Here is a 19,224-nt window from a genome sequence, read left to right as displayed (position 1 = left end):
CAAATTGTCATCTGAACTAACCAAACATTTAACTGAGAATCAAGCTGTCAGTCTATTGTTTGGAAAATAAGATATTAGAGCAGTCTTACCCGAAAATGGCAACTAGGCATTCCATTTTGGCAATTGTAACCTTGGTTTAAGGAGTCACTTGGCACCTAGCTTATATATCTGAGTTTCTAACCCTGGAAGGGGGATGTCGTATAAGACTATCTAGTCTAGAGTTTGAAATGACTTAACAGCACCACTGCCTAAGATCATCTCTTCCCAAGCAGGTAAGAACACAAGAAGAGCAATAGCCCATTTAGTCCAGCATCCAGTTCTCATAGGGGCTAACCAGAAACTGGTACAGTGGTACCTTGGTTCCCAAATGGCTTAGTTGTCGAACAAATTGGCTCCCGAACACCAAAAACCCGGAAGTAAGTGTTCCGGTTTGCCAATGTTTTTCGGAAGTCGAATGTCCAATGTGATTCCGCTTGAGTGCAGGAAGCTTCTGCAGCCAATCGGAAGCCGCACCTTGGTTTTCGAATGGTTTCGGGTGTCTTAACGGACTCCCGGAATGGATTAAGTTCGAGAACCAAGGTACCACTGTATTCAGAAGCACGCCATCTCTGACAGTGGAGGCAGAACATATCCATCAGGGTTAGGAACCGCTGGTGAGCAGGGTTGAACTGCACTGCTGGCAAGGCTTTCTGACACCAACAGCACCTCCAGAGGGAGCACCCTGGGAGAGGCACAGATAACCTGCATTCAGGATGACCCAACCCAACCTGCTCTGCAGCCACAGAAAATTGGTAACAGCAGCAGGTGCAGGTGGCTCAGAGCTGACAGCTGATTTCCAACACAGAGCAGGAGCAGGGAAGGAAAGGTACTTGGTTCTCTTGCCCACTGTAGTCCACATAGCTGGAGCCAGAGAGGGGGAGGTAGGCAAAACCCTACTAAATGTAGGGTTCTTCCCGCTTCCCCCAACCATGCAGCAGGAGCCTCAGGCCCCAGCCCTAGCTGAGCAGGAATGGCACCTCACAAACTGCACTATGCAAGCCAGAGAATCACCTGGGACAGAATGGAGCATCCCAGGAGTCGTGTGTGTGTGTTCCTTTAAAGGGAGGTGTTGAACCACCCTGAAGGCTGCAAAAATGGAAAAAAAAAACCTTGTGGGCAGACCCTGAGGAAATCCCCCCCCCAGCCACAGAGCTGCGATCCAGAGAGGAGGGCTTCCAGTGGTCAGCGGGTGGAGCTCCAGCACTCCCTATCCTGCCCCACTGGGAGCAGCAGCCGCCTGCACCGCTGCCGCTGGTCCAGTTCTGCAAAATGTGTGCTCACATTTGCAGCAGTAGCTGCCTGCTGCCTGCCCGCCCCCAACCCTGTCCCTCACTGCTGGGCTCGCCTCAGCTGCCAAATCAAATTGCCTTCCCAAGCTGCATTCCTGACAGAAGGAAAGAGGCGAGACCCGAGAGGGGGGACTGGCGCGAGGCCTCCCTCCACCCAGGGCAGCGCACTTCCTTTGCCTGACGCTCATCCACGACGACTGGGAGCAGCTGATGCCGGAGAGAACCGCAGCCTCTGCAGGCAGCCAGGCATCTGCCCCTGCGCCTGCAGAACACACAAAGGGCAGGAGGAGAGGCCCGGAAGGCAGCGGGGTGGAAGGGGGGCTTGGGAGCATTCCCACCCCTGGAAAGCAGAAGCGGCCAGACTGGCTTGGCCTGGCCAGTCCCACTTCCCTCCCCTCCGGCTTCTTTTCACAGAGGGAAAGCCTCCTGAGCTGACAGAACAACACCCCCCTATGCTCCATTTTATGGCACAGGAGATGTGGGAGGCAGTCACTGCCCACCCACCCTCTTCCCCGGCCAGGCAGAAAAACAAGCCGAGCTACAAAGAGATCCCCTCCAAAGGGCACTTTGGGTGGGCCAGACCAGCCAGCTTCTGCCCAGCTGAAGCCTTGGCACTTCAGACCCTGCCTCTCCCAACACTCTTGAGAGAGCAGAGTGTCTCTGCCAGTGCGTGGCATAACAGGACAGAGCCCGCCTAGTGGGTTCAGGGACGCACCCAACCCAAGGATAAAAAGTCACACACAGAGACACACAGGTGGAACCCCAAAGGTTGCCCAAACTGCGGCTAGCCCAGGGCAAATTCCTCATCATGGCACAATTCCGAACACAATTCAAAGTGTTGGTGTTGACCTTTAAAGCCGTAAATGGCCTCCGCCCAGTATACCTGAAGGAGCGTCTCCACCCCCATCATTCTGCCCGGACGCTGAGGTCCAGCACCAAGGGCCTTCTGGCGGTTCCCTCATTGCAAGAAGCAAAGCTACAGGGAACCAGGCAGAGGGCCTTCTCGGTAGTGGCGCCTGCCCTGTGGAACACCCTCCCATCAGATGTCAAAGAGATAAACAACTATCTGACATTCAGAAGACGTCTGAAGGCAGCCCTGTTCAGGGAAGTTTTTAATGTGTGACATTTTAGTGTATTTTTGGTCTTTGTTGGAAGCTGCCCAGAGTGGCTGGGGAAACCCAGCCAGATGGGTGGGGTACAAATAATAAATTATTATTATTATTTTATTTCTTCCTTCTGCAAGTATCTCACCTTTCTCCTATCACGGAACCCAAGGTGGCAGCACACCTGTGGCTCCCAGGTTGCTGCTGCAAGCAGCACTAAGCAGCTGAGCAGAGCCCCTGTGATTCACAAACACAACACATGCCAAATCCACCCCCTTCTCAATCTCCTCCATGCAAGTTGCAGTTTGGCTCATTCGCTCAAGTCCTCTGCATCCTTTTTTGCCCAGCTGCCTGTTTCGTTCCCTGCTGTGTTCTGGTGTGGAACGTTGCTTTGAACTGCAGGAGGGGAGAAAGAGGTGGCGCATGGGTGGGCTTCTACAGCTATGTGCCAGAGCATTCAAGCAGCTGCCTCCCCCAGACCCCCTCGCCACAACGCCACCCGCCCGTAATCTGCCTCCTGACCCACACCCAGTGGGGGAGGATGGTACTCCCCTTCGGAAACTCTCCCCCTTGCAATCAGAAGACCTTGGCCCTAGGAGATACTACATATCAGTGAGCTGTGCAAATACACCTAAAGTCTCTCACCAAATCCTCAATCTCAGCCCATGCTAGGCACACCTCAGAAACTCTGTCTGTCTTACAGAGGAGCAATTTATGAAGAACGGGTGCCATACCAAAGGCATGTGGGGAGGGAGGAGCCAGAGACCACAGAATCAGAACTGCAGAGTTGGAAGGGACCCTGAGGGTCATCTAGTCCAACCCCTGCAATGCAGGACCTCAACATGGAAAGATTGAGGACTAAATCATAACGGCTAACATAAACTTGTTAAGTACAATTCCTGCTGCTACACTAGCACCGGCAACATACCTGGAAGTGGGTTGAACCCAGTGCTATACAGAGGGGGAATCCACAAAAAAGGCATTAAGATCAATGTAGTCTCCACTCCCCATCCCAGCAAGAAATGCTAGGTTGTTCTTGCCATCAATGGGAAACTTGGTCACCTGTGCATGTGTGACACAAAGAGGTGGCTAAGCAGAGGTCAGCTTTGCAGCCAGTATCCCAACAAGGGAGAATTCAAAAAGCAGGCATGACATGCAAGGCTCAGAAATGCAGCTGCTAGTTTTAATCGATCAAACTGCTCTGATTAACTGACGGAAGCCTCCGATTACCTGAATCGGCATGACTGGGGGGGGGGGGAAGATTCCTCAACTCTAGGAGGAATTTGAAGCACCTCCCACACAGCCTTCTTCCACCCTCGTCTGAACAAGTCCTCCCCTCCCCAGGCTCGTTTCTTATTTCAACAGAATGCTTGTCCCCCAACAAGGAGAGGAAGAGCCACATATAATTTCAATAGCTTTATAATGAGAAACAATTCTTTCAACATTAGTGGAGAAAGAAAGACTTATTGAGTTCCTAACTCTCTCCTATCTCCAAGTTTAAGCCATGCAAGCTGGCTTTCATCTGCATTTGGAGCCTAGAGCTCTTGACAATAATCAACAGAGAAGCTCAGGCCTAAATAGTTCAGCAGCCAACAGCTCATCAAGATTGTTGACCAAGCCTTCCAGGGCATCTGCCTCAGAATGCAGAGGAACTGTGGACTCCAAGCAATCACCACAATTGCTGCATTGGTTTAAAAACAAAACCAAGAGCCATGCACCAGTGCATCAGCACCATCCAAACAGAGAGGCATCTATTGGAGATTCCACTTCAATCCGTCCTGGAGCGGAGGAGAGCCCTGGAGGAATGTCTACTGTATGTGCAAAGATGGGACGAATTCTGTTAACTATGTTTGGGATAAGCGCGTCTGCAATCAAAACAGCCTGAAACTGCAAAGCCATGCTGATAATAATAATAATAATAATAATAATAATAATAATAATAAAAAAATAATCGTTTAGGGCTTTAAAGGTCAGCACCAACACTTGGAATTGTGCTTCAAAACGTACTGGGAGCCAATGTAGGTCTCTCAGGACCAATGTTATATGGTCCCGGCGGCCACTCCCAGTCACCAGTCCAGCTGCCGCATTCTGGATTAATTGCAATTTCCAAGTCACCTTCAAAGGTAGCCCCACATAGAGCACACTGCAGTAGTCCAAGTGAGAGATAACTAGAGCATGCACCACCCTGGCGAGACAGTCTGCAGGCAGGTACGGTCTCAGCCTGTGTACCAGATGGAGCTGGTAGACAGCTGCCCTGGACACAGAATTGACCTGTGCCTCCATGGACAGCTGTGAGTCCAAAATGACTCCCAGGCTGCGCACCTGGTCCTTCAGGGGCACAGTTACCCCATTCAGGACCAGGGAGTCCTCCACACCAGCCCGCCCCCTGTCCCCCAAGAATAGTACTTCTGTCTTGTCAGGATTCAACCTCAATTCATTAGCAGCCATCCAGAAGCTCAAGACAATTAAGGGTCAAGTCAACCTGCCCCTATTATTTATTTCATAAAATTTATATACCACTTGATTGTAAACAACAACAAAACCCTTAAAGGGCTTACAAAAAGGTGAAACAATAAAATCAAGGTGGGCCACAGGGCACACCAAACTATCAAGCCCCTCTGTATGATCCACCACAACACCCCCCCACCCTCTTGTGGTTATTTGCTGCCTGCAGAGAGGTGTTAGAAACTCAGATATACAGTGGTACCTCTGGTTAAGAACGTAATTCGTTCTGGAGGTCCGTTCTTAACCTGAAACTGTTCTTAACCTGAAGCACCACTTTAGCTAATGGGGCCTCCCGCTGCTGCCGCCATGCGATCTCTGTTCTCATCCTGAAGCGAAGTTCTTAACCCGAGGTACTATTTCTGGGTTAGCGGAGTCTGTAACCTGAAGCGTCTGTAACCCGAGGTACCACTGTATAAGATAGACACCAAATGGCTCCTTAAACCAGGGTTACAGTCACCAAAACGGAATGCCTAGCTGCCATTTTGGGGCCAGGCGGCTCCTAAGTCATATTTTTCAATACGACTTTTTGGTTCCTGAAATTCATCCTGATTGTGCAGATAAAATGCCAGATAGAATTCTACAGGATGTGCTGCTAGTGTGTGAAAAGAGTCGAGATCCAAGGATCCCCAGGCATGTACCTCCAGATGATGGGGGTGTCAGGCACCATCCTGGCACCCAGGCCTGGTCGCAAGTGGCCGACAGCCACATTCAAAATGTGCCCGGCACCTGGCAAATTTCGAACACTGCTGCAGAGGTTTGTGTGGCTGCTGGCCACCATGCCTCCTTACGAACGCTGTACCTGCACATGCTCAAGTACATCCTTCTGGCAGCCAGGTAGCATGTGGGGGCAGCTGGGAGGGGCAGCCTGGCCTCTTCACAATGAAGGGGGGGAAAGCCACAACAAACTGAGATGACAGCCCCAAAGGCAGGTTCCGTTCTAGGCTGCCCAAGCAGGAGCAACCTCTTCAAAGCCCTGGAAGTTAGTGGCAGCTGCTTCATTTAAGCACCAGCTAAGGGGCTGGTGCCGCCATGCTGCACTGAGGGCAACCCCCCCCCCCCGGAAGAGGCTGCTGAAGATTCAGAGGGGAGCATAACCAACTAACAGAGGTTAGAAGCAAGTCGGAGATGGGGAAGGAGGCTGGCGACTTGTAATGGATGTGAAGCTGATAAGAGTGAAAACTTATGAAAGATCCGGGAAGAGTTGTGTGAGTCATCCAAACATGAGTCTCCAACTCCCTGTGAAGGGTCCAAAGAGCGTCCCTAAACTCTGGGTTAGAGTATCGCACCCCTGCTCCATACTCCTTTAATCCAACATTGAATCATTGAATTGTAAAGTTGGAAGGGACCCCGTGGGTCATCCAGTCCAACCCCCTGCAATGGAAGAATATGAGACTGTCCCATAAGGGGATCAAACCTGCAACCTTGGTGCTATCAGCACCCACTCTAACCAACTGAGCTACTGGCAGGGGTCTCAGGTCGCTGGCTGACACCTAGAACGCTGCCCTCCCTTGGCAGACACCCACCCACGCACCAGTCTCCATCACTTCTGTGGCCAGGATCCTATCCATAAAACCAGTACAGCCTTGCTTCTCATTAGAAGCGATTCTTGAGAACGGGGAGCGGCTGGGCTACATTAGCCCCCACCCTGGTCTCTCCCCTTTCAGCTGGGACCCCCTCATAAAAACAAGAGACAGCCGTTACTGGCATTTCCTCCCTTCAGAAAAAGGCTGTAAAATTTTCCAAGTGAAGCCAAAGATGGGGGGGGGGGGTTTAGAAGAGAGAAGACGAGGAGGCTCAGCTCATTAGCAGCTGCATGGGGAGCCCCTGGAGCAGGGCAGGAATAGGAGGGAGGGACGCAGCCTTCTCCTCCTCCTCCTAATGCAAAACAGCTCAGTCCTGGGAGAGAAAATAAGAACCAGGCATAAAGCAAGAGGAGGAAGAAGAGGAGGGGGGTAGTCCTTGGCTTCTCATCAAGCCCCCCTCCCATTCCAGGAGCCCCCCTCCCTTCCCCCCTGGCCCTGTCGCAGACACATTGGCCAGCCTGAGATGAGCTGGCACCCGGTAGAGGAAATTCCAGCTCTGTTGCTTCTGGCAGCCAAGCTGGGCTTTGGCCACAGTCGCTTGGAAAGCCTCGACTCAGCACTTTTCTTGCCATGCAAAGAGCCGATTCCAAGCTGCACATCCCCCCCCCCACCAAGAAACACATACACATACTCTTCACCGCTCCCACCCCCAGCAGAGACCTCCACAAGCAACGCTGATTTGCTGGGCATTGCACCAGGCCCCAGAGACTTTAGGTGGCAGCTCCTGTTTGGGCTGGTGGGAGCTCGGCTTGCCTGCCTGGCCCAGTGGATTCCTTTGCCAGGGAGGAGTTCAAACCAGGCCACAGTCAAGCAGGCAGGCAGGACACAAGCTGCTTTCAGCCCGTCAACCCACCGCTGCTGGCCACTGGTGCAGCCGTGGCAGTTCCAGCCAGGCTCAACTCGTCTTGCCCAACACCCAACAGCAACACCCTGAGGCCAAAGCCCAGCTGGCAAACGGTTCTTTCCCCCTCCTCCTCTTCCTCCTGGTTGTCTCAATAGGAGGCAGCCTGCTCTGGGTGAGGCCCAGCCACATTTGCGGGAGGAGCACTATCACAAGATGCCTGCAGAAATTTGGAATCCAGATGCAACAGAGGTAGCAATGGAATTCCATCAGTCCCCATACTCAATGGCTGGGAGGGCACATACGTCCTGTCTCGAAGGCTCAGTGGTACAGCATCTTAGTTTGTCCCATCCTAACCCACTAACCCACTGCCAGCCACTACTGAGCTGGATGAACCAATGGGTCTGATTTAGTACAACCAGTTCTTTATATCCCTTCCTTCTCCACAAAGAGTTTTTACCCAGCCCTTTGGGCAAAGAGTATTCTGCTGGGACTGAGGATATCACCCTAGTATCATTCAACAGCTGAACCACCCCAGTAGAGTAAGGAACCCCTTTGCAGCCATTCCCTGGATCAAATTCTACCTGCTCCCCTCTTGAAGAACAACACAAGAGCAAACCTACCAATAGGGGTGGGGAGAGAGGAAAGAGGTGCACTACAATTCTCCAAGAGACAGCAGAGACAGAAACCCAGGAATCCATGAAGTGTCAAGGCAGAAGGTCAGGGCAATTTTGAGCTGAAAGCAATGGAAACTGCTGCCTTCATTAGCTGCTGCTGAAATCCAAAAACGCCAGCCAGGTTTCTAGCCCTCTAAGTCCCACTTAGGCTGCCTGCTTGGGCCTAAAGCAGAAGCTCAAGAAGATTATCAGAAAAGGACAAAAAACAACCATGTTTCAACCTCTCACTCCCCTGCTCTTGGCCAGTTTCTGAGTTTTAACCAATATATACTGCAGGGACAAGTGTGTCATGCCTAGCAGTTGGAGCAAGCTCACACACTTTGCCCACTCAACAGTTCACATCTTCATTGTTTTGGCCTCAGCACCCCTTCCCCAAAGCCAAATGCTCATCTTCACACCACAGAGGCATGTGTGTGGCGGAGGCTGCAGTCTACAACCCCACAACTAGAGGCAGAAAGCAAAACCAGGAGAATCTCAGGAGTTCAGTGGCAGAGGGACTTGGTCCAGCCCAAGACAGGAGGGGGCACAATGGAAAGACACTCAAAGCCTAAGCATGCAGCCGCTTCCAAGGAGAGGCAACCCAATACCAGGAGACACACAGTGTCTGCTACAAACAGTGCCAAGAAAGAGAACATGCAAAGGAATTGAGAGGGGGGGGATGCTGTCCTCAGACATTCAGCAAACAGAGCCTGTGGCTCAGCAAACAGTGCACATGGCCACCCACAAGGCCTTACAGCTCAGTCCCGGATATGCTCCCTGCCAGGGCACCTTTAGAGTCCTGAAGATTCAGCACCCTCCTTAGTGCCAGGTGAGAGATCATTAGCATGAGTGATCCAGAGAATACCTACAGTCCTATGAGTCCAGATGACTGGAAAGCACCAGCTGTAGCATGGACAGGTCTCTCTCACCACCAACAGCCACAGTGCCCATTTGGCTAAATGGAATTCTGCTCCCCTCGCCCCCCCCCCCCCCCCGCCACATCTACCAAAATAAAGAATATGATTTTTTGCACACATAATGAGGTAGGCTAACCCAGCCCATCCAACATCCCTGTCAAGGCTGGGCCAAGGCTTTTTGGTTATGCAAAGAGTGGGGCCACACAATCTGAGAGGTGCACCCCGGGACCCCACAGCGTCACATGCAATTCGTGGATGCATCTCTCAGGTGCATGTCTCTCTATCGCTGGCACTCCTGAACCTATGACCAGATGACTAGCTAGTGCCAATAAGCAGCCTTGTCTGCAGACCACCTCCCTGGTGGCAGAAGCAGCACCTTGACACCACAGGGAGTGGGGGAAGGGCAGAGAAACAGGCCAAAGATCTGAGTGGAGGGAAGCCAGATGATTCCCAGGAAGTTGGAAGTTTTGTGCCGCTGCTAGCAGCCTGCAAGTGCCTGCCTGCCACCTAGGGCTGCAATCATCCTGTGCAGGCAAAGTGTGGGAAGAAGAAGACTCCCAGAACATTGTGGAACTTACTCTGGATCACCTTGCCCAAATCTGCCTGGAAGGAATCACACCCCAGTGTAAGCAGAGGCGAAAGCACAAATCAGGCAGCCCAGTTGCCCAAAGCAGACTTGCCAGTCACCTCCAGGTTGGTCACCTGCAGAAAACAATAAGAGCCTGGCAGGGGAAACCGATAACCTCTCTGCTTTTTCTTGGCCCATACAACTAGCCCAGGTGTATAAAGGCAAGAACTCTGTGGCATTACAAGTCAGGCTGCCAAGACAGTTTTGGCAGCCTGGGACCGCAGTGGCCCCCAGGCCCAGCCTAGCAACCCAAGAGCTGGCCCGTTTCATGACTCCGAGTCAGCCTCCTCCATGCAGCAGCTACCTTCAACTGGGCCAATTCCTGAAACCACCTTGCTTGGGTCCAGAGACCATCCTCCCAACAGGTCACCTGCCCCAACTGCCAGGGAAAATGTTAAAACATTTCAAAGCCATCCCTCAGCTCCAGACATGTGAGGTTTATGGTAGCGCACCAAGACACAGCTTGTTCTCACAGGCAGAAGATCACAATCCAAACCCGCCCCCGCCTACAGCCAGGAAATAAGTGCCAGGCGCCTCTCCATTCAGAGGTCAAAGAGGGCTCCTGGACAGAGACATCACCACTGCTCTGTTCAAGTCACACACAACCACGTGGCTTGTTCCAGGCCCAACATGGCAGTGGCACACCAAGGAAGCTCCCAAACAGACCTTGCCCAGGGCTGGTTCCTCTTGTTGGGAAGGCCAGCAGGAGAGAGATCCTCCGGGCAGAAGATGACAAAACTACATGGGATTTGGTGGCAAAGGGCACTGCTGGACACCACAACCACATGGCTCTTACCACAGGAGGGCTTTAGTCCCACCTGGAAACACCCACCAGAAGCCAGGAGGAGTTTGAGTTCAACATCTGGGGAAGACAGGGCCAGGTTCTGGCACCCAAAGGCTTTCCTGATTTCTTCTCCCCAGCTCCACACGCAACCCCTCGCAAAAAACCTCCTGCCAAGATGCGGCTTCTTCTCCAAGGGTCTCAGCCAATGGCACCATTGCCATCGTTGCCCTAAGGAGCCCCAGGTGAGCTGCTCCACGGCGGCCGGCTGCTCGCACCGAAAGGCAGGGGAGCAGGCACGCTGCCCCCGTCCCAGCCACGCCGGGAGCCAAGCAGCCACCCCTGCCGCTGCCAGCGGAGCCGCAGCAACAGGAGCTCTGTCCCGTCTTGCCTGCGAGAGGGACGAGTCACGTCCCCAAGGCAGCTCGCCCCGACGCGCAGGCCTCCTTCCTGCGAGCAGACGGTGCCCAGAGGCCAAGCACGAAGGCCTCACCTTCCCCGCCGCCGTCTCGGGGGCAGCACCCGGGCTCGGGCTGCTCGAGGCCCGCCGAGGCAGCCCAGGCGCGGCCCAAGCATGCAAGCAAGCAGCCTGCTCGGCGCTCGCCTGGCACCGCGGCTCCAAACAATGCCCCGCTCGGCCCAGGGCGCTCCGCCGCCGCTTACCTGCTCAGGAGAGGCCGCCGCGGGGCTCGCCCATGGCCGCCGCAGGAGCACCGCGGTTGCTGCTGCTCGGCAAGGCGGGGGCACAGGCGGGACGCGCGGCGGCGGCGGCGGCGGCCGGTCCTTCCCTTCTCCTCCTCTTCCTCCAGCGCCGCCGGGCCGCCTCTTTCGCTTTCACTTGCCGGGCCGCGCCGCGGAGGCGGCTCCCGCGTCGCCCCTTCGCGCTGCCGCTGCGCCTGGCCCGGCCTCGCCCTGCCCCGAAGACGCCGCCGGTGCCAACGGGCAGCGCCCGCCGCCGCGTCCGCCTGCCTCTGCCCGCCTCCGACTGCTCATTTGGGGGGAAGAGAAGCGCTCGCTCCGCTTCAGACGAGGAGCTACTCCAGGCAGGCGCCGACGCCGCCGTGTCAAAATAAGAGCCGCCTCCTCCGCCTCCTCCTCCTCCTCGTTCCGCTTCGGCGAGGCCTCCCAGCGGCCTGTCGGGGACCAGCACCCGGCTGGCAGCGAGAAGGGCGGGCGGGCGAGCCGCGAATTCGGCGCCCCCAGGCCCGGCACAACTGCCCAGACAGAGGAGGCGCCGCCCCGTACTCCTGCTTGGAAAGGGGCGCTCCACCTGGGAGCCACCGGCGGCAAGCGAGCAGGCTGGCTTCCTCGACGGACTGCAAGCTGCAGCGCCCTTGGCTGCCACCAAGCACCGCCCGCTCTGGGGAGCGCCGTAGCCCACGGCTGGCCGGAAGGGCCACCGACGGGAGTTGCTGTCACCATCCGCCCGCCTTGCGCAACACCGTCGCAGGCGGGAGGACAAGCCCAGCCCACCCGAGCGCTTCCCGGCCGCTCTCCTCAGTGGGCGGCCCAGAGCGAGCTCGGCCGTCGCAAGGACCGCTTGGGGCTTCCCCCCATCGTCGACGCACTTGGTTCGGAGTAATAGATGTCGAATGTCCGACAATTTTGAGGGCAAACGCAAAGGCTGGGTGTTAGACGGCCCTGTTTCATTGGCGCGCGTGGGCCCTGGAGGAGAGTGAGGGCACGTGCGCGCCCCGTCGTTAGAAGTCGCCTCCAAGGATCCAGCTTAAGGAAGCGATCAGAGTCTGCACGTGTTGTGAGGCAGGGCGAAGGAAACCCTTTTCTCACGAGTGACGGCGTCACATCCTTGAACCAACCACGCAAGTGTGATTACAAGTGTGGTTCCAGGTCGTTTATAAGCCAGGCTTAGCGCGTGGACATGACTTGGTGGACACATGGGGTGCGCGGTGTGTTGAAAGAAAAAGGCAGCTTTAGAAAGTGACGGAACCCTTTAAATACCCAGAGATCCGGCTGCCCGTCGCTGTTTTGTGCCGAAGATAAACAGGGACGGCGGCGCACGTGGCGGGTGGGAAAAGGGAAGCGAGTGACTTAATCGGGGAACCCAGGAGTCCGGGCTGCCTGGCTGCTGCTTTCCTGCCCGGTCGCGGGAAAGAGACGGGGCGGGACCCCGAGTCCTCCGAGTATTTGCGGGCTCGGCCGGCGCAGGAAATTTTGGCAGGCGCTCTTAGCTGGGACTCTTATCCTGACAGGGCGCCCTCCTCCCAGGTCGGGCCCGGAGACGTCGGCAAAGCCGCGCCAGTAAAGCGGGCGGCGGGCGCCTGCAGCTGCGCTCTCCCTCCCTCCCTCCGTGCAAGAGCGGAGCCCGCTAGGGCGGCCGCGGGAGAACCGCAGGAAGAGCCTTCCTGGGACGCCTCCGGGCTCTCGGGATGCCGTGGGGCAGCCTCGGTTGAGGCGCGGCTCGTTCCTGGGCGGCCAGGCCGGGCCCCCGCTCCCTCCAGCGGAGTCGAGCAGCACCCAACGGACTGAAAGGAGACAGAGAGCGCGCCGCCTGGCGCCCAAGGCTCGGCTAGCAGCGGCTCCGCCGTCTGTCCCGCGCTGCTACCCCCAGGCGGGGAAGGGAGCGGCTTCCCCACCGGCAGCTGCTGGTGCGTCCCGTCGGAGCCAGAACACACACCCAGCGGAGCCTGCTGGCAATGCCAGGTCCCAGCCGGGCAACGGATGAAATAAATAAAGGTGCCTCTGAGCGTGTGCAGAGTGGTTTTCTGACCTCATTGAGCAGCCAGGCCCAGCGCACCTGAAAAGAAAAAGGGGCTTCCAGGTGTGATGTGGGCAGAAGGAAATCATGGCAGGTTCTGGCATCTTGTTCTTGCTGGGGTGGGGAGATGATGGGGGACTGAAGCAGAAGGTTTAGACATAACAAAATAAAAAAAATAAAATCCTTCCAGTAGTACCTTAGAGACCAACTAAGTTTGTTATTGGTATGAGCTTTTGTGTGCATGCACACGAAAGCTCATACCAATAACAAACTTAGTTGGTCTCTAAGGTGCTACTGGAAGGAATTTTTTTTATTATGTTTCGACTATGGCAGACCAACATGGCTACCTACCAGGTTTAGACATAGACACTCCATCAACTGTGCTTTGCTGTCATGGCAAGCTTACTGTTATTTCATATATCTGGGAGTTTTAAGGCTGTTTTTCCTTGCTGTGAGAACCAGGTCAACAATTTGTGGGGAACGACCCCTCAGATTGAGGCCCCAAAGGCCTTTTTGGAGCTGGAACCCCAGTCTGGGTCCTTTGAAAGCCCACTCACTGCTGCCTCCCTCTGTGAGCTTCACTGCAAAGAGGAGCAAGGTGAGGCAAGCCTGCAGGTTTCATATGCTCTGCTGGTGGAGGGTGGAGGCCTCTCATTGCCTCTCCAGCCCCATGGGCTCCCCTTGGCCCCTGTTACCACCCACCCTTCTGCTGCCAGGTCTCAGGGGCCTCTACAACCTCTGCAGAAAGAAGACAAGGAAAGGGTGTCTTTAGGATGCTGGTGATATAGTGAGAATCCTGTTCCCATGGCAACAGGAGGATTCAGTGGAAGAAAAGGGGATGTAAATCGGATTATCAGGTGGGGGGGGGATGTGGAAGGCCTGACAGGGCCAGAGAACAGCCACCTTCAGCTTCTGCCGCCCCCTCCTCCTCTCAGTCCCTTGTCCCCATTCTGGGTCTCTGTGCCAGCATCTCCAGCCCTGAATGCCAATAGCCTCCCTTTTGCCAGTGGTCTCTAGGCTGCTGGAGAGATCCTGGGTCCAGTACCTCACTGATGGCAGGTCCAGGGTCTGCTGAGGGTGGGAAAGGAACTGTGGGTTAAAGGCCCTGAGTCAGAGAAACACAAAACTGCTCTTTAGCTCACTTCCCAAGAGACTCCTAGAATGTGGGTGGAGATCTCCCCGCTGTAATGTTATGGCTTTCACCTGTGACATGTAGATGTGTAACAGGAAGGGGGTGCAGAGCATGTGCCCAGGTGAGCACTCTTGAGACCAGACAAGCGGCTCCAGGATGACACGTCAGCCTCACAATTGTTTTCTGGAGGGAGGATCGGCTCTGGAACATCTAAAAGTGACAGCAGAAGTGAGACTGCCTTTGAGGATGTGCAGAGTGCCCTCCCTTCATCTAGCCCCTACTTGCCTGGACTGGAGCAGAGCCCCCAAGTCAAAAGGTTTTGAGATTGTTGGTTGGACGTGTGGCTTCACAGCCATATTCTATTTCAAAGTTAGCTGCTCTGTGCCTGCAGCAAGAAAAACCAAGCAAAGGCCAAGCCAGGGTCCATCCAATGTCCAATTTGTGGGAAAAGCAAGAAGTACTAGGAGGCGGAGATCAAGCATCATCACGGCTGGTGTGTGTGTGTAAAAAAAAAAAAAGCATGCTGCTCCTTTAAATGTGCCTAAAGTGTTGTCAGTAGATCTGCCGAGGTGGAAGACTTAATCCCCCTGCTCCCTCCAAGACCCTCTCAGCCACTGTGATGGGATAATTAGATGCGAGGGCTCAGTGCAGACGATGCTCCAGTCGCCTAGCAACTAATGGTTCCCATGGAAATGGCAAACCACAGCTTCCGAAGCAGTAAGTGAGCAGTGCAGCAGCAGAGCAGGGCAGGGAGAGATGCCTTGACTCTTCGCTCTGATCCTCCGCTCCTCCTGCAGAGGCCTGGAGGTATTACGGGAAGAGGGGGAGTGGAGGGGCACTTCACAGTGTCCCTCTTTCCAACTGCAGGGAGAGGGAGGGGAGTGGCTGTGGATAGTCATGAGCTCTCCCTCTGTGCCCCCCCCCATCTCACACTTCAAGCACCCGTAGCAACAGAAGAGGCCTCCAGTGCCCCCTTGCACCCAGCTGCCAGTCTTCCTACCTTTTCACTTACAACCTGGTGCAGAAAAATGAATTTAATAGAAAGGAAGTAGGTGAAGCTTTTTCCCAGCACTTTTTCCTGTTCCTGGAAAAGCTTCCCCTGGTTTGTTTTCCCATGTCAGGCTGCTGTTGAAAGTGCAAGAGCAGGGAAGAGGCAACACAAGCAGATGTTGCCCTGTCCACATCTGCATGCAATGCAGTTGTGGCAACACAGGCTGCCATCAACCCTAGGCAACGCTCTGGGTCCTGCTGAAGGAGGATCGGGGCTTTGCAAGGGGGAAGGACAAGCACCTGTTCTGCGTGCAAGAAGGTCCCTGGTGTCTTCAGGTGGGGCTGGGGAAAAGAATCTCTGCTTTAAATCCTGATGGTGGCTGCAGCTGAGTCTGCTTTCACTGGTATGCATGCTGCCATCAGGTTTGGCTCTTCCTCCGCTCTGCAGGCTGATTCCACCCGACCCCATACACACACATAAAGAATGAGCCATCCATAGCAACAGTTTCTCTTGTCCCCCCAAGCCCTTCCAGAGTGGCTCAGCAGGACATCCTCCCAAAAAGGCCACCAAGGTGGTGTTGGGAGGGACAGCACACCTCCCCAGTCAAGTAGCTCTCCCCCACTCGCCTCCCCAAGTTGCTGGAAGGTAAGGTGCTTTCCACCCATAAAACAGAATCAAGAACTGGCAATTAAAATAAGGCTGTAATCCTAAACGTGCTTACTTGAAAGTTGAGCTCCCCTACCAAAGTCAAGAAGTCAAATGTCAAGGGAAGTCTTTTCATAGTCAAAGTGAAACACATGTGAAATACATACTGCCGGTGTCAAGTATGTTTATTGATTTATAATAAACTCTTGCTCCCACAAGAGCCCAGGGCAGAAAACAACAAGTGATTAAACACCTTTTTTAAACAAACAAACAAACAAACAAACAAGTAACACAGATGCAGACTGGGAAAGATCTCAGCTTAGTAGGCACTGAAAAGAAAACAGAACGTGCCTGTCTAATACAGTATTCAAGAGGATGGAATTCCTCACGGCAGGTGCCACCACACTAAAGGCCCAGTTCCTACCTACTACATTGTGAAGAACAGACCTATGGATAAAATGGTATTTGCAGGAGGCACCTGCCTGCAGACAGAGGCATACCTAGGCTCATTTGCACCTTGGCTGTATTGGCAGCTGTATTGGCATCTCTGAAGCCGGGAGAGACCATGGATAAGAAACTCAGAAAGTTTGCTTTTTGTTGCCTTTAGAGCTCCATCAGTCACTTCCTCCATGACCATCGAGTTCAAATCTGCTCTGCTCTGCCTCCCCCCCCCCCCTGCATCTTCCACTGGTCTGTCTGTCTGCCTTCCTGCCTTCCTCCCTCGGCTCATTGTCTTCCCTTCTTCCTCCTTTCTCCCTTCCTTCCTTTTCCCTCCTCCCGCAACTCTCCATCTTTCTTTCCTCTGAGCCCCGCTGAACACTCCACCTACACTTCTAATAGCACTGCCTGCCGACTGGGGAGAGGGCCCCCACAGGGTTGCTGCAAAGGCCCATGTCAGCCACCAGATTCCTCTGCCAAGGCACCCAGAGCAGCCTGCACACATCGCCCAACCACCCAGAGCAGCAGAGGAGTGGCCCAGGGAGCCCGCAAGGGGGCAAGAGGGCTTCTAGCCACTTGGAGCCAGAGTGGGGAGATGCCATGTTTTTTGCCCCCCTAGGCCTGCACCTTTGGTGCACCTAACTAGATACTGTATGTTCCTGCCTGCAGACCATGGTGATCAAGTGCTGACATGATCTTTCATGTATCCTGCTCCCAAGCTGTATAGGGTTTTATGCACCAAAACACCTTAAACAGCCCAGCAGCTAACTTGTAGCCAGTGCAATTATTTTAACAGTGGGACGGCTTGTTAGCGATATCCTACTCCAGTGAGCGGGGCGTGGGTGGCGCTGTGGGTTAAACCACAGAGCCTAGGACTTGCCGATCAGAAGGTCGGCGGTTTGAATCCCCGCGACGGGGTGAGCTCCCGTTGCTCAGTCCCAGCTCCTGCCAACCTAGCAGTTTGAAAGCACGTCAGATAAATAAGTACTGCTCCGGAGGGGGGAAACGGTGTTTCTGTGTGCTGCTCTGGTTTCGCCAGAAGCGGCTTAGTCATGCTGCTCACATGGCCCAGAAGCTGTACGCTGGCTCCCTTGGCCAATAAAGCGAGATGAGCGCTGTAACCCCAGAGTCGGCCACGACTGGACTTAATGGTCAGGGGTCCCTTTACCTTTACCTTGCTCCAGTGAGCAGTCAAGCAATTGTGGTTTGCACCAGCTGCAGCTTCCGGACCTACCTCGATGGCAGCCCTTTGTAGAGCCCAAATCAGTAATCCAGTTTGGAGGTTACCAGCACATTGACTACACTAGCAAGGCTATTCCGGTCCAGAAACATTTGTAGCTGTTTTACCAGCTGAAGCTGGCACAAGACCCCCTTAGCTGCTAAGGTCACCTGGGTCTCTAGCAGCAAAGACTGATCCAGGGGAGCAACCCCCAGCTTAGGAACCTGCTCTTTTCCCATATGCAAATGAATGCAGATTTACCAAGCAATACCATACAGAGGGAGATGCTGCTGTATCACTGGCACAGCACCCACAAACTCCTAGAATCATAGAATTGGAAGGTACCACAAGGGTCATCTAGTCCAACCCCCTGCAATGCGGAAATACTATCCCCAAGACGGGGCTCAAACTCATGACCCCTGAGATTAACAGTCACATGCTCTCCCGACTGAGCTATCCCAGAGCTTACCTAAACGTGTCCAGCAACGGTGATGGCCACAGCCCCAGAATCCATGGAAGCTTCATTTGTGGCAACCAATCCCAGGCCAACTGCAGTGAAGATGCTCTCATCTTCCCTAGAGGCAAAGAGAACCAATGCATTAGCATCAGTGGTGAAGCAACCCCATGATAGGATTCTGCCCCTAAACACCACAGTGTATCACCCCACGAGTTCCTGGGGCAAAGGCAGAAATTAACAGGACACTTGGAGTCCCCAGGCATCATGCAAGCACCAGTTCGCAAGCACCAATTTTTAGGACAATGTGCAAAGAGAAGGAAGGAGAGGCGACACCGCACCCATGTGGCTCACTGGGCAGGAGGCCTACAGGTGAGACACACAACCCTTTCCCCAGGACAAGAGTTTGAGGCTGACAAGGAAGGAAAATGCCTTTTCCAAGGTGAAGGGCTCTTTGCTTTTTGGCCCCTAGCCTGTCAGAGGCAGATGAGTATCCATTGCTGTTGGGCTACAGGTCAGGTTTTAGCTAAGGAAGACCCGCTTTTTGAGCAAGAGCTTGTTGACAAAGGAAAAGTCGCTCAATACATGCTCAGAAACACACTGCCGTTCTCCAAATATACTCCCCATGTTCCAAGGCAGAGAGACACCTGGCACAGATTACAATGAAGGCAAGGCCAGCTCTGGTTTCTCTGCATGAGCTTGGGTTGGGTTGGGGGTTTGACTGATGGGAGCCGTCAAACTCCCTTCCCACCCGATTCTTAGCAACTTCCCTTCTGACAAAAGTCACTGATCCGTCCCCACCAGCTGAAGCAGATGTGAGAGTCTTCTCCTGAGCAGTCCTGACTTGCTCTGCTATTGTCACTCACCACACACATGGAAATCAAAGGGAAATGGAGCTCTTTGTTCTGCTGGGGAGAGAGCGGAAGGTGAGTGGCTGAGGCAGATGTTTGAAAGCTCAGCCCTGAAAGGGTTTTGGAAATCTGGAAGGAGGGACCAAGATCTGAGGCCACCACTAGAGCCAGAAGTTCAGAACTTGACAGAACAGGGGGATTGCTAGCAGGAGGATGGGGGAAAGGCCCTATCAACACTCCCCCCAATCATTTTCAAAATATGAGATAATTGGGGTGTTCCAGAAGTTTACTTGAGCTATAAACAAAGAGTCGGCACATGGATCCCTTATCACATGTTGTGTTGTTGTGTTGTGTTGTGTTGTGTGCATCTGTCTGTCTTGAGAGACAATGGAAGAATGCAACTTCAGGGGTAAAGGGAGCAGCATAAATATATTTT

The 19,224-nt window shown here is 54.1% G+C and overlaps 1 protein-coding gene across 3 annotated transcripts in view; it reads right to left on the bottom strand.

Moving 5' to 3' along the window:
- BCL9L (BCL9 like) overlaps positions 1 to 11,133 on the bottom strand; it is a 40,566-nt gene extending 29,433 nt beyond the window's left edge. For all 3 annotated transcript variants that reach the window (XM_083588309.1, XM_083588310.1, XM_083588311.1), the window contains exon 1: positions 11,006 to 11,133. The gene's annotated coding sequence lies outside the window, so the exon portion shown is untranslated. The remainder of the gene's footprint in view (positions 1 to 11,005) is intronic.
- Positions 11,134 to 19,224: the final 8,091 nt, after the last annotated feature.

The sequence above is a fragment of the Podarcis filfolensis genome, assembly GCF_964270895.1.
Source record: "Podarcis filfolensis genome assembly, chromosome: 15".
NCBI lineage: Eukaryota > Metazoa > Chordata > Lepidosauria > Squamata > Lacertidae > Podarcis > Podarcis filfolensis.
This window is presented reverse-complemented; position numbering and strand designations above follow the sequence as displayed.